General features: G+C 36.5%; 1 long non-coding RNA gene across 3 annotated transcripts in view; it reads right to left on the reverse strand.

Annotated features, from left to right (window-relative positions):
- Positions 1 to 13,234, reverse strand: part of LOC132691837 (uncharacterized) — a 168,228-nt gene that overhangs the window by 102,224 nt on the left and 52,770 nt on the right. The gene's annotated exons all lie outside the window — the stretch shown is intronic.

Below are 13,234 nucleotides of genomic sequence, written 5' to 3' on the forward strand. Positions count from 1 at the left end.
TTAAGTCTTGGCATTAAAAAGATCAGTTGTGAGGAAACGTGAGTGATGGTGGCATTGTGCTGCATGGAAAATAGGTAGAGATAAGGCTGTAACTCAGGTAAGGACAAAAAGAGTTGAGAGAGAGAGAGAGCGCAGATGTGCAAGCAAGCCAGCAAATGAGAGGTCTGACATCCTGTATTTATTACACTGTCTTGTAACCATCACCTCCAACACTATTTACCCCAATCTTCAACAAAAGATCACAAAACTTGAAAGAAGGTTTTTTTTAATGTTTATTTATTTACTTTGAGAGAGAGAGCAAGCAGGGGAGGAGCAGAGAGAGAGGGAGATTGAGAGTGAATCCTAAGCAAGCTCCATGCTGAGCTTGACACAGGGCTCGATCTCAAGAACCGTGAGATCATGACCTGAGCCGACATCAAGAGTCAGACGTTTAACTGATTTGAGCCACCCAGGCCACCCTGAAAGAAGTTTTGTTTTTGTTTTTTTTTTCTTTAATAAGATCATATAATTAACTGGGTTTTGTATTCAAGGAGTTGCCAAATTTTGTAAAGACTAAAGGCTAAAATCGTAGAACTCAAGAGCAGTGAGAAAGAAAGAGAAACAGAGACAGAGAGTGAGAGAGAGAGAAATAGAGAGACAGAAAACTGGGAAAAGCACAGAAATAATAAGTGGTCTTTAAAAGATGGTCAGTCCTGCTTTGGGAATTTGGGCCCAGTGTCACGGATCTTTGAGTGGTGGCAGGGCAGGGAGCAGCTAAACGTTTGGACCACAGTACAACAAAATTGTACAATTGTGTATGTGTATAAATATAGATATATGTGAATATATACACACACACGAGTGTATATATATATATACATATATACATATGAAGGTATTTACATATATATAAACTATATATTTATGTGAACATCTATGCGAAAAAATTATTTTTTGTGTGTGAAGGAATTATATTAAAGATTGATAATGGTTGTCTCTCTGGGGATGATGTTATATGAGATTTTCATTTCTATCTTTATCTATTTTTTTTATTTTTCCAAATTTTCTACAATTAATTTTATTTTAATACATACATTAACTATAACTTTTCTAATGAAGTCTGAAGTTACTAAGCATGTCTAGCTAACCTCTGTAAAGGAAAGAACATGAGCACGCTTTAATGACCTTTAAATCAAATAACACTCCCACTTGCATCATCCTAGTTGTTTAGAGATTCTATTGGTAATTTCTTTTTTTTTTTTAATTTTATTTAAATCCAAGTTATTTAACATATAGTTTAATACTGGTTTCAGGAGTAGAATTTAGTGGTTCATCACTTACATATGACACCCAGTGTTCATCCCAACAAATGCCCTCTTTAAAGCCCATCACCCATGTAACTCATTTCCCCATCCACCTCCCCTCCAGCAACCCTCAGTTTGTTCTGGGTATTTAAGAGTCTCTTATGGTTTGCCTCTCTCTCTGTTTTTATCTTATTTTTCCTTCCCTTCCCTTGTGTTCATCTGTTTTGTTTCTTAAATTCCACATGAGTGAAATCCTATGATACTTATCTTTCTCTAACTGACTTATTTTGCTTAGCATAATACACTCTAGTTCCATCCACGTTGTTGCAAATGGCAAGATTTCATTCTTTTTGATCAGAGTAATATTCCATTATATATATTCCAGAGTATATTCCTATATATATATATATATATATATATATATATATATATATATTTCTCACATCTTCTTTATCCATTTGATGTGATATATTGGTACTTTCTAATAAAAGTAACAATTTTTACTATTTAACTGCATTAGATTCAATTTTATTTAATGCCTCTGTTACTGTTATTTCTTGCATCTTGCTTTTTTCCTCAGCATTCACTTTTCCTCATGCATTATTTTTAAAACATCTTTCAGTAAATTATGAATGGTTAACTTTCTTAACCTTCGTCTATCTGCAAGTGTCTTTATATTCTCCCCTATTTTTTAATGATAGGTTAGGTGGGTATAGAATTCCATGTTGCCAAGTATATTCCCTTCAAGCTAGAAAGACATTATTTCATTGTCTTCTGCCATTATTACTGCTGAGAAATCTATGGTCAGTCTACTTTTTTGTTTCTAGATAGAAATCTGTCATTTCTGGGGTGCCTGGGTGGCATCTGACTCTTGATTTCTGCTCAGGTCACGATCTTGTGATTCTTGGGTTTGAGGCCAACTTGGGATTCTCTTTTCCCTCTCTCTCTGTCCCTCCCTTGCTCACTCTCTGTCTCTGTCTCTGTCTCTCTCTGTCTCAAAAATAAACTTAAAAAATAGTTTTAAAAATCTGCCATTTTCAGTATCAATTTATTTTCATTTCCACATTAAAAAAAATCAGATATATCACACATACTGAAAAGTGTTTTGTTTGTATACTGTTTAAGGAATAATTGCAAGGTGAAAACTATATCACTACTGTCTGGGGCGTGACTGGGCCATGCCATAAAATATCACCACCATCCTGGAAGCTTATGGTGTGCTCCTTCTCAACCACATCTCTTCTCTTTTCTCTAGATGTAACCAATATCTTTACATTTAGGATGGTCATGCACTGATTGTTTTTTAATTAAGATCAGTTTTATCCCTTACATGTACCTCTACACAATATAGCATGGTTTTTCCTGCTTACAAAAAATATGATTAAATGCTCCAAAACAGATGAAGACCCCTTCCATCTCCACTAAGGAGAGAGCCAATTTCCTCTCTTTTCATTCAGTTTTCTGGTAGCTTTTTAAAATGTCCTCTTTCTTGGTGGTGTGCAGTTTCACTGCAATGTACCTGCATATTATTTTTATTTATCCTTCTTATCATATAGAGTACAATTTCAATCTGAAACTCAAGTCGTATTTTAATATGGAAAGCCCTTACCCATTATGTCTTTGAACACGGTTTCTTGGAAAGCCCTTCCATCCTCAATATTAAAATCATCTTATATACATGTTGGTGTCTCAAAATCTATCAATGCCTCTTAATTACACACTCATATTTAAAAAAAAATCTCTGTCTCTGTGCTGTTCTTTGTAATTTAGTACTTAGTAGTGCCTTTCAATTCATTAGTTTTATACCTGTGCTCAGCTTAGAGTTTAAATATTTTTAAAACAATATTTATTTCAGTTATTACATTTCTTATTTCCAAGATTTCTAATGTTTTAAAAAATATCTTCTATCAGTTCTTGTTTCTGTATTTTTCTTTTTCTATTAATAGTTCCTGTACATTTATCTCCTTGATTATATGAACATTTTATGGAAGTTTTCAGAAAGTTTTATTAATTTAATCTCATGTAGAGAAAATTTAAGGAAGAGAATTTCTCCTTTTTTCTCTTCACTAACACCCACTCTCTAGTTGCCGTATTTGTTTGTACTCAGTCTCCACCAGACTCCCGGGTCAGAACGGAGTCTGATATTGGTGATCTGAAGATAGTACAGATCTACCTACTGAGCCCTACCTACTGAGATGAGTGTGTTGGTTCAGATTTGGTCTCAAACCTACATCCATGTCCCTTCATCCCTTCCCTAGAAATACAGCCCCACAGAAGCCACAGATTCCAGCAACTGCCAGCACTGGCAGTTTTCAGCTTCCTTTCACAAAGCAGTCGGGGAAAAGGGATACCACACCCCAGGCCTGGTTTCAGCTTATAACTTCATATTTTACCTATCACTCTTAAGTGGTTGGATCCACAGAGAAACTTATTTCTGAAAATCATGTGTTACTTTTACACCAAATAATAATATAATAATAGTATGAATTTGTTTTAAACACAACTGAATGTGAGATGCATTGGCCACTGTAGTGAAAGTTAATTTTAGGATAATCTAAGTACAGAAAGGTGATTTGATCTTAGGAGATAGACGACAATTTCAGAGTGGAGGTGTCCACAATGAAAACTGATTCCAATCTCTTCATTTTAAATATATATATTTTTAATTTATAATGTTTATTTATCTTTCAGAGAGAGAGACAGAGAATGAGTGGAGATGGGGGAGAGAGAGAGGGAGACACAGAATCTGAAGCAGGCTCCAGGTTCTGAGCTGTCAGCACAGAGCCCAACTCAGGGCTTAAACTCAACTGCAAGATCATGACCTGAGCTGAAGTTGGATGCTTAACCAACTGAGCCATCCAGGCACCCTGTCCAATCTCTTCATTTTAGAAAAGTAGAACTGAGACCCAGATAGGCTGTGTGTTGCTCCTCTAACATTTAGATCCCAAGCATGTAGGAAAGATGGGCAGGGTGATTTCATTCTTGCACCAAGGCAAAGTTTGAGGATAAGTTTTTAAGACGAGATGTTTTCCCCCTCAGAAATCCTATCCCGGGGCCAGGTGAACTTGTCTACATTAGGGAAGGCAGAAACAAAGAAATCAAATTGTTTCTAACCTACACAGTGACTCAAACAGCAAGGCTGAAGGAGCGAGGTCAATCAATACGTGTGTTATTGCATTTAGTCCTGGCTCGAACACTACCACAGACAAGCCTTCATTCTGATTTCTGCTCCTTGTAACTGCAAAAGTCTGCCCAGGTACCTTGTGCTGAATTCTTATTGGTAATAGTCTTCCCCCCTACTGGAAAGTGTCAGTATTCTGTGTATGAACAAGGCTATTCAGGTCTATAAATTGATTTCCAGGAGCCAAGTGAGAACACTCTTAAAGTGACAAAGTCAAATTAACTTAAAACACACACATTGAGAGAGTAAAGCAATGGGGCGGTGGGGGTGGGGAAACACATGAAGATCTTGCTAAATCCTCTGAGTTCCTGATCCACTTCCCTATAGAAAAAGCCACTGACAGTAACAGTAAACCTTCCAAAAGCACATATCACTTAATAAATTTAGATTTCCTTCCCCTTCCACTGCAGTAACAAAATGTAATATTAAAATCCTAATAATGCTTTCTGGTTCCCACATACCTTACATAACTTAATTCTCAATAAGACGATGGGAATTAGTTGTTGTAATGGATCTGGTGGTCTCCACTCAAATCTCCCTGCCAGGACTTATAACCCATCCAGCTGCTGCTGAGGGAATGTTAGCTCTGACTGCTCTTACCTGCCTTCCTCTAAAGGAATTGCCTTTGGCCTCAGGAACTGCCACACCTACGACTTCTGCCTCCTTCCAGGATGAGGACTACGGCCACCTCCAAAGAGCATTCATGTTATTAATCTGATAAATGTGTTCTTTGCCCTCTCTATCAGAAAAGAAGTTCCCAAGGAGTTCTTGCTCACCTGGGACTGGACAACAGAATGCATTCACAGGGGCACCTGGGTGGCTCAGTCGGTTGAATGTCTGACTTCAGTTCAGGTTATGATCTCAGGGTTCCTGAATTCAAGCCCCCAATCTGCCTTGCTGCTGTCAGCATAGAGCCTGCTTTGGATCCTCTGTCCCCCTCTCTCTCTGCCCCTCCCCAGCTCATGCTGTCTCCAAAATGAATAAACATTTATTTTTAAAAAATGCATTTACAGTCACATCTGCTATCTCTTCCACCCTCCAAGTGGTCCTGGACCATCTGGCCTTTTAACAAAATATTACATTGGTCCCTCCTATTTATAAAACACTAATGATCAAAGTGAACAAAAAATGGCAATTACATTGGAGACCTTGCTAAGTATGTGCTTGGTTGGAAGGAAGACAGACTCTGAGCACTCTCAAGCCCCACCATATTACTAACGTTATGAGGGGGTTGGTAGTCTGCGTGTGCTCAGATATCCTCTCCAAAGTAAAAGAGACACTGCATCTGGCACCTCCCATCACTAAGAAGTTAAAACTTTTTGTCTCTTGTAGTGCAGAAGTTTTTAATTTTTAAGTCCAATTTATCAATCTTGCAATTTTTTTCATGCATGGATTATCTATTGGGTGGCTTATTTAAAAGTCATCACCAAATCCAGATAGTCTAGATAGTCTCCAATGTTGTCTTTTAAAAAATTTTTTAAAACATTTATTTATTTTTGAAAGACAGAGAGAGACTAAGCATGAGCAGGGGAGGGGCAGAGAGAGAGAGAGGCACAGAATCCGAAGCAGGCTCCAGGCTCTGAGCTGTCAGCACAGAGCCCGATGAGGGGCTTGAACCCACGAACCGTGTGATCGTGACCTGAGCTGAAGTCGGACACTTAACTGACTGAGTCACCTAGGTGCCCCTCCAATGTTTTCTTTAAGAAGTTTTATAGGTTTTCATTTTCATTTTAGGCCCATGATCCATCTTGGGTTAATTCTGTGACAGTTGTAAATGTCTGGGTTTAGTTTCTTTTTTTGACAATGGTTCCATATCACTTGTTGAAAAGACTATTCTTTCTCCATTGAATTGCTGCTGTTCCTTTTTCAAGCATCACTTGATTACATTTTGTGGTCCTACTTGTAAGCTCTGTATTCTGTTCCATTGTTCAATGTATCTGCTCTTTTGCCAATACCATGGCGTCTTGATTACGGTAGCTTGACAATAAATCTTGAAATTGAAAAGTATGAGTGAGTCCTCCAACTTTGTTCTGCTGCTTCAATATTATATTGGCTATTCCTGCTGGTTTGCTTTCCATATAAATTTTAGAGACAGCTTGTTACTATCTACAAAATAATTTGCTGAGATTTTGATTGGAATTGGGTTGAACTTATAGATCATGTTGGGAAGGATTGATATCTTAAGTCTTCTAGTTCATTAACATGGAATATCTCTGCATGTGTTTAAAGCTTTTTTGATTTCTCTCACCAGAGTTTGTAGTTTCTCGCATACAAATTCTGTATAGGTTTTGTGAGGTTTATCTTGTTTCATTTTTCGAGTACTTCAATAAATGACATGTGTTTAATTTTAAATCCAAGGTGTTTATTGCTGGTGTATAGAAAAGCAATTGACCTTTGAATATTAATCTTGTATCCAGCAAAATTGTTATATTCAGTTATTAGTTTCAGGAGTTTTTTTGGTCAGTACTTTGGGATTTTCTACATAGACGATCATGTCATTTGTGAACAGACATTTTACTTCTAAAACTCTCCAGTGTCTATAACTTTTATTTCCTTTTCTGTCTTATTGCATTAAATAGGACTTCCAGATTGAATTATAAAAGGAGTTATAAGAGGAGACATCCTTGTCTTATTCCTGATCTTGGAGGGAAAGCTTCAAGTTTCTCAGCATTAAGTATGTTGTTAGCTGTAGGGTTTTTGTAGATGTTCTTTATCAAGTTGAGGAAATTCCCCTCTATTCCTAATGCTGAGAATTTTTAACACAAATGGGTGTTGAATTTTGCCAAATGCTTTTTCAATATCTATTGATATATCATGTGGTTTCTCTTCTTTTTCTTGTTCATGTGATGGATTATGTTACCTGATTTTTGAATGTTATACCAGCTTGGCATAACTGGATAAATCCCACTTGGTGTAGTGTATAGTTCGTTTTACACATTGTCAGATTTGTATTGCTAATATTTTGTTGAGCATTTTTGCATCTGTGCTCATGAGATATATTGGCCTGCAGTTTTCTTTTATTGCCTTTGAAACCTGGTTTTGGTATCAGGGTAATGCTGGCCTTACAGAATGAGTTAGAAGGTGTTCCCTCTGTTTCTATCCTCTGAAAGAGATTGTAAAGAATTGGTATAATTTCTTCCTTAAATGTTTGGTAGAATTTGCCAGTAAACTCATTTGGCTCTGTTGCTTTCTGCTTTGGAAGGTTATTAATTATTGATTCAATTTTGTTAAATTTAATAGGTGTAGGCCTATTCAGATTATCTATTTCTTGTGTGGGAGTTGGCAGATTGTGTCTGTTAAGGAATTGACCCATTTCAACTTAGTTTTCATATTTGTGGGCATTTAGTTATCCATAGTATTCCTTAACTATATTTTAAATATCTATGAGATCTGGTGTAGTGCTCATTTTTTTCATTTCTGATAGTAGTAATTTCTGTCTGTCTTTTTTTCTTTTTTTTTTTATTGGATCCACACCCAATGTGGGGGCTTAAACTCATGACCCTGAGATCAAGAGTTGCATGCTCTACTGACTAAGCCAGCCAGCTACCCCATCCTTTTTTTATGTAGTTAGCCTGGCTATAGGCATGTCAATTTCATAGATCTTTACAAAGGACCAGCTTTTGGTTTTGTCGATTTTTTCCTATTGATTTCCTGTTTTCAATTTCATTGATTTCTGCTTTCTCATTATTTCTTTCCTACTACTTACTTTGGATTCATATTAGTTTTTTTTGGTAATGTCCTCAGGTAGAAATTTAAGTTATTGATTTTAGATCTCTCTTTTCTAATATATGTATTCAATGACACAAATTTCCTTCTAAGGACTGCTTTTGCTGCATACCAAAAATTTTGAATAATTGTGCTCCATCTTCTTTAGTTCAAAATGTTTTGGAATTTCTCTTTAAATTTCCTTTTACTTCTGTGCTTTTTAGAAGTGTGTTGTTAAATTACTACATATTTTGGGGGATTTTCCACTTACTTTTAAACTGAGTATATTTAAAGTGGGTTTCTTGTGGATAACATACAGCTAGTTCTTTTTTTTTTTCGCATTCTGAAAATCTCTTTTACTTGATTCATTTAGACCATTCATATATAAATTGATTACTGATATAATTGTATTAATATCTTTCACAGTTGTAACTTTTCTATTTGTTACACTTGTTGTTTTCTTTTTCCTTATTTTTTTTTTCCTTCTCTGGTTTTAACTGAGCATTTTATGTTCTCTTAGCATATCAATTATAGTTCTTTTAAAAAAAATATTTAGTGGTTTCTCTTGCATTTGCAATATATATTTACAAATGAACCATGTTCACTTCCAAAAACATTATACGGCATCACGTGGTGCAAGTACCCAATAACGAAGTACTGTTAATTCTTCCCTCTCACCAGTTACTATATTGCTGTCATTTATTTCACTATCCATATGCTATAATCACTCAATAAATTGCTATTATTTTAGACAAAGTTGTCTTTTAGAGCAATTAAAATAGGAAAAATAAAAGATGTGTTTTACCTTCACTTAAGCCTTCCCTGATGCTCCTACTTTCTTTATATGAATTCAAGTTTCTGACCTATGTTATTTCTCTTCTACTGGAATTTCTTGTAACATTTCTTTCAGGACCAATCTGCTGGTCATGAATTCTTCGGTTTTTATTTGTGTGAATAAGTCTTTATTTCTCCTTCACATTCAAGAGTCATCTTGCTGAATATAAAATTCTAGATTTATGGCTTTCGTCTTTTAGCACTTGAAATATTTCACTTCACTCTCCTCACTTGCATGGTTTCAGACCAGAAGTTTGCTATGATTCTTATGTTGGTTCTTCAATAGATAAGGTTATTTTTTCTCTGACTTCTTTGATTATTTTTTTGTTTATTTTCTCATTGAATATCATATGCCTAGGTGTCATCTGGCTAGGCTGCTCTTTATCCTTGGTATAAGGTGTTCTCCTAGCTTTTGGGCTCTGTGGTTTGATATTTGTCATTAGCTCTGAAAATTCTATTATTATTTGAAGTATTTCTTCTGTCCCATTCTCACTTTCTTCTTGTATTCCAATAATGTGGAAGTTATATCTTTGATTTTTCCCAGCTCTTGGATGTTTTTTCTTTTTTTCATTTCTTTTCTCTTTGCAATACAGTTTGCTAAGTTTCTTTCGGCATAATCAGGCTCATTGATTCTCTTCTTGAATGTGTCTAGTTTACTGAGGTGCCCATCAAAGTCACTCTTCATTTCTGTTACTGTAGTTTTGATTTGCAGCATTTCCTTCAGATTTTTCTTAAGAGTTTCCCATTATCCATTTACATTATCCATCTATCTTTGCATGTTGTCTATTTTTTCCATTAGACCCTTTAACATACTATGATAGGTATTTTAAATTCCCTGTTTGATAATTTCAAAATATTAATCATATCTGAGTCTGGTTCTGATGCTTGTTTTCCCTCTTCACATTGTATGTTTGCCTTTCTTTTAGCATGCCTTTTAATTTTTGTTGAAAGCCTGATATGATGTATCAGATAATAGGAACTGAGGAACATGGGCCTTTTGTGTAGTGTTTTATGTTCATTTGGCCTGGTGGTCTCTGTTTCACATTTGCTATAGTTGTCCTTTCCAGAGGCTTCAGATTCCTCTAGTGACCTTGCTTTTGGTATAGTGGTAAATTGTGAACGAGGAAAATTGTTCTATAATCTATGGTTAAGTCTCAGTCTTTTAATGAGCCTGTGTCCCTGATCTGTGACCTTTACAAATGTTTCTTTCTATCTTCCCCCCCCCCCCCCCTCAATTCTGCCTATCTTATGTGAGACAGGAAGCCTAGAAAGGACTATAGTTGGATAGATTCCCTTCTTCCAGGTGACATAAGTCTCAGGTAGTATGTTAGAAGGTGGAAGAGGGACAGTAAAGCACCCTCCAGAAGAAGGCATTTTGAGACTGAAAAAAAAAATGAAGCAAGCCCATCCATACCATTTGCACAGTTTTATTCAGGGTAACTTACTAACAAGGGAGATCAGGTGGGCAGGCGAACCAGGGGTAAGCACCTATTCTCTGCCTCATTCTCTGCTAACTCTGGACCTTAATCTCCAACTTTTATAAAACAAGGGGCATGGTGGTGAGGTCACAGGGTAGTTATCTAAAGTGGGACCTTCTGTGAGCCAGTCATCTCTACTAGTTACTGAAAGAGGGCCTTCTGTGCATCACTTTAGGGCAGATCAGATCAAGCCTTCCTGCATTCTGGTCAGGGCATACATTAACCTCCACAGGGCCTGGAACTCACAGCCCTGAAAGAGATCATTGCACAGACATGAACAAGAATGCAGGGCCCAAGATGGAATGCGTGTGGTCATCCCTCCTGCAGTAGTTTTTATCCTAGAAAGTAGGCCTTTGGGAAAATAGCCAGAATATGTTTCAAAATGGGAACTTTTCTGCTCCCTCTACCAGAGCTATGAAAGTCTTTATTGGTTCTTCAGTGTGTGAATCTGCTGGGCGTCTGGAAGGCAAAACTTACTAAAATGTGGTGGTTCCCATAACACTGTGGCCTCCAGCAGCTTCTAATTTTCATGCTAGCCCATATTCAGCCTCCACCAATCTGTCCAAATTACCATTAAGCACTTTATTGCTCAAGTGACCACTATCCTACATGAGAAGGTTTTGACTGACTCTCTGGATTTTCCTGTGTCTCCAAATTTTGGTGTGGAGTTTCATCCTGAGACCTCAGCTCTGCCATAGGTTAAAACAAAAAAAAGTCATTAGTTTCAAGTTTGTTTAGTTTGTTGTTGTTGTTGTTGTTGTTGTTGTGAGGTTAGGAGTGATGACTTCTAGTTCCTTTTTTTAAGTTTATTTATTTTGAAAGAGACAGAGACAATGTGAGGGCGGGAGGGGCACAGAGAGAGGGAGAGAGAGAATCCTAAGCAGGCTCTGTGCTGCCAGCGGATGCAGGGCTCACGAAACTGTGAGATCATGACCAGAGCCGAAACCAAGAGGTGGACGCTTAACCAACTGAACCACCCAGGCACCCCGACTTCTAGCTCTTTATATGTCAGAGCTGAAACTAGAAGTCTCCCAGTCTCTTTTAAAAGTTAATGTCATACAAAAAAGAGGGAAGGACGCCTGTTCTAAAGGAAGAGATCATCAACATAAATACTATCAAATAAAATTTGTGTTATTTTATTGGATCCTTGTTTAGACAATATGTTTTTTTAATACCACACACTTTGGGTACAAATGGGAACATTTTAATATGAGCTTGATGCTAGATGCTATTTTGGTGCTCTACTGGTACTGTTAATTGTTATTTCAGAAACTATGCTTATTGTTTAAATGCATTTTGAAGAATTTAGGGAAAATGTCATGATACCTGCAATTGACTGTTAAAAACCTAGAACCAAATGAAATATAGCAAAATGTTAGCAAATGATTCAGTCTAGGTGATGGGCATAAGGATGCTCATAACATTATACTGCCCACTTTTCTAGATGATGAAGTTTTTTCATTCTAAAACTTTAAAATAAATTTAAAATGTAATAAAATGAATAAAATTTAAAGATAAATGTAAGATAAATATACCTTGCCATGTTAGTGAGTATAAAATTGTACATATGAGAGAACAAATAAAGTACAATGCAAGGCACATAGAAGGTGCTCAGCAAGTGCTATATAATATTATCCCCTGACTGGGATTTTCTATTCTAAAATAAGGATTTATTTGCTCATGTAGAATAAATAATTTGGTTTTGGAAATTTGTTTCACTTCACCTAACACTCATCTTTTTAGAGTAATGAAGGGTAAATCAATGGTGATTGTCAAACAAACCCTATTAGTATGAATGTAGCATATGTTGGTGCTATTGTAGCCTAATGATAAACGACCAATAAATGAGGTAGACACGTACAATACCATTCCAGATGTGAATTTCCTGACGTTTGGTAGGCATCCATTAGGTGACTAATGCTTACTGAAGGATTGGCAGGTCAGGACATTTCTTGAGTTCCTGTGCTTCTCAGAATGTTCCAGCCGGGGCACCTGGGTGGCTCAGTCGGTAAAGCGGCCGACGTCAGCTCAGGTCATGATCTCGCGGTCTGTGAGTTCGAGACCCGCGTTGGGCTCTGTGCTGACAGCTCAGAGCCTGGAGCCTGTTTCAGGTTCTGTGTCTCCCTCTCTCTCTGACCCTCCCCTGTTCATGCTTTGTCTCTGTCTCAAAAATAAATTAAAAAAAATAAAAAATAAAAAAAAAAAGAATGTTCCAGCCTACAAAGATATGCATTCACGAGGTGAACATGCACTTAACATATGAACAATTTACAAACATGAAGTTGTGTGTCTTGTTACCACCCCATTAGGATATTTGACAATTTGATATTCTATAAGCTACAAATTGCTTTTGAAATCAGTGGGAACCTAGGAACCATCTGGCAGAACTCTTCATTTCAAAGATGAGGAAACTAAAGCTCAAGGAAATCAGAAAGACTGCCCAGATTAGAAAAAACAAGACTTTCAGTTTTCAGCTCTATGTCCTGATATACACAACACATTTACAGAGGATGCCTTAAAAAAAAACATAAAAAAAAAAAACAAACAAAAAAAAAAACCAAAAAACCACAACTCTGGATGGGACTTCAACATACTTGGAAATTATTTTGTATTGTATTTTCAAGTGATTTTGGTCCCATCAAATATACATTTATTAATTGTTTACCATGTGACAAGCAATCAGAATATTAAGAAAAATGAACCATATTTCTTACTTCCAACAAGCTCACAATATAAGTGTGTAAATTAAATGA

The sequence above is a fragment of the Panthera onca genome, chromosome B1, assembly GCF_046562875.1.
Source record: "Panthera onca isolate mPanOnc1 chromosome B1, mPanOnc1 haplotype 2, whole genome shotgun sequence".
Lineage (NCBI taxonomy): Eukaryota > Metazoa > Chordata > Mammalia > Carnivora > Felidae > Panthera > Panthera onca.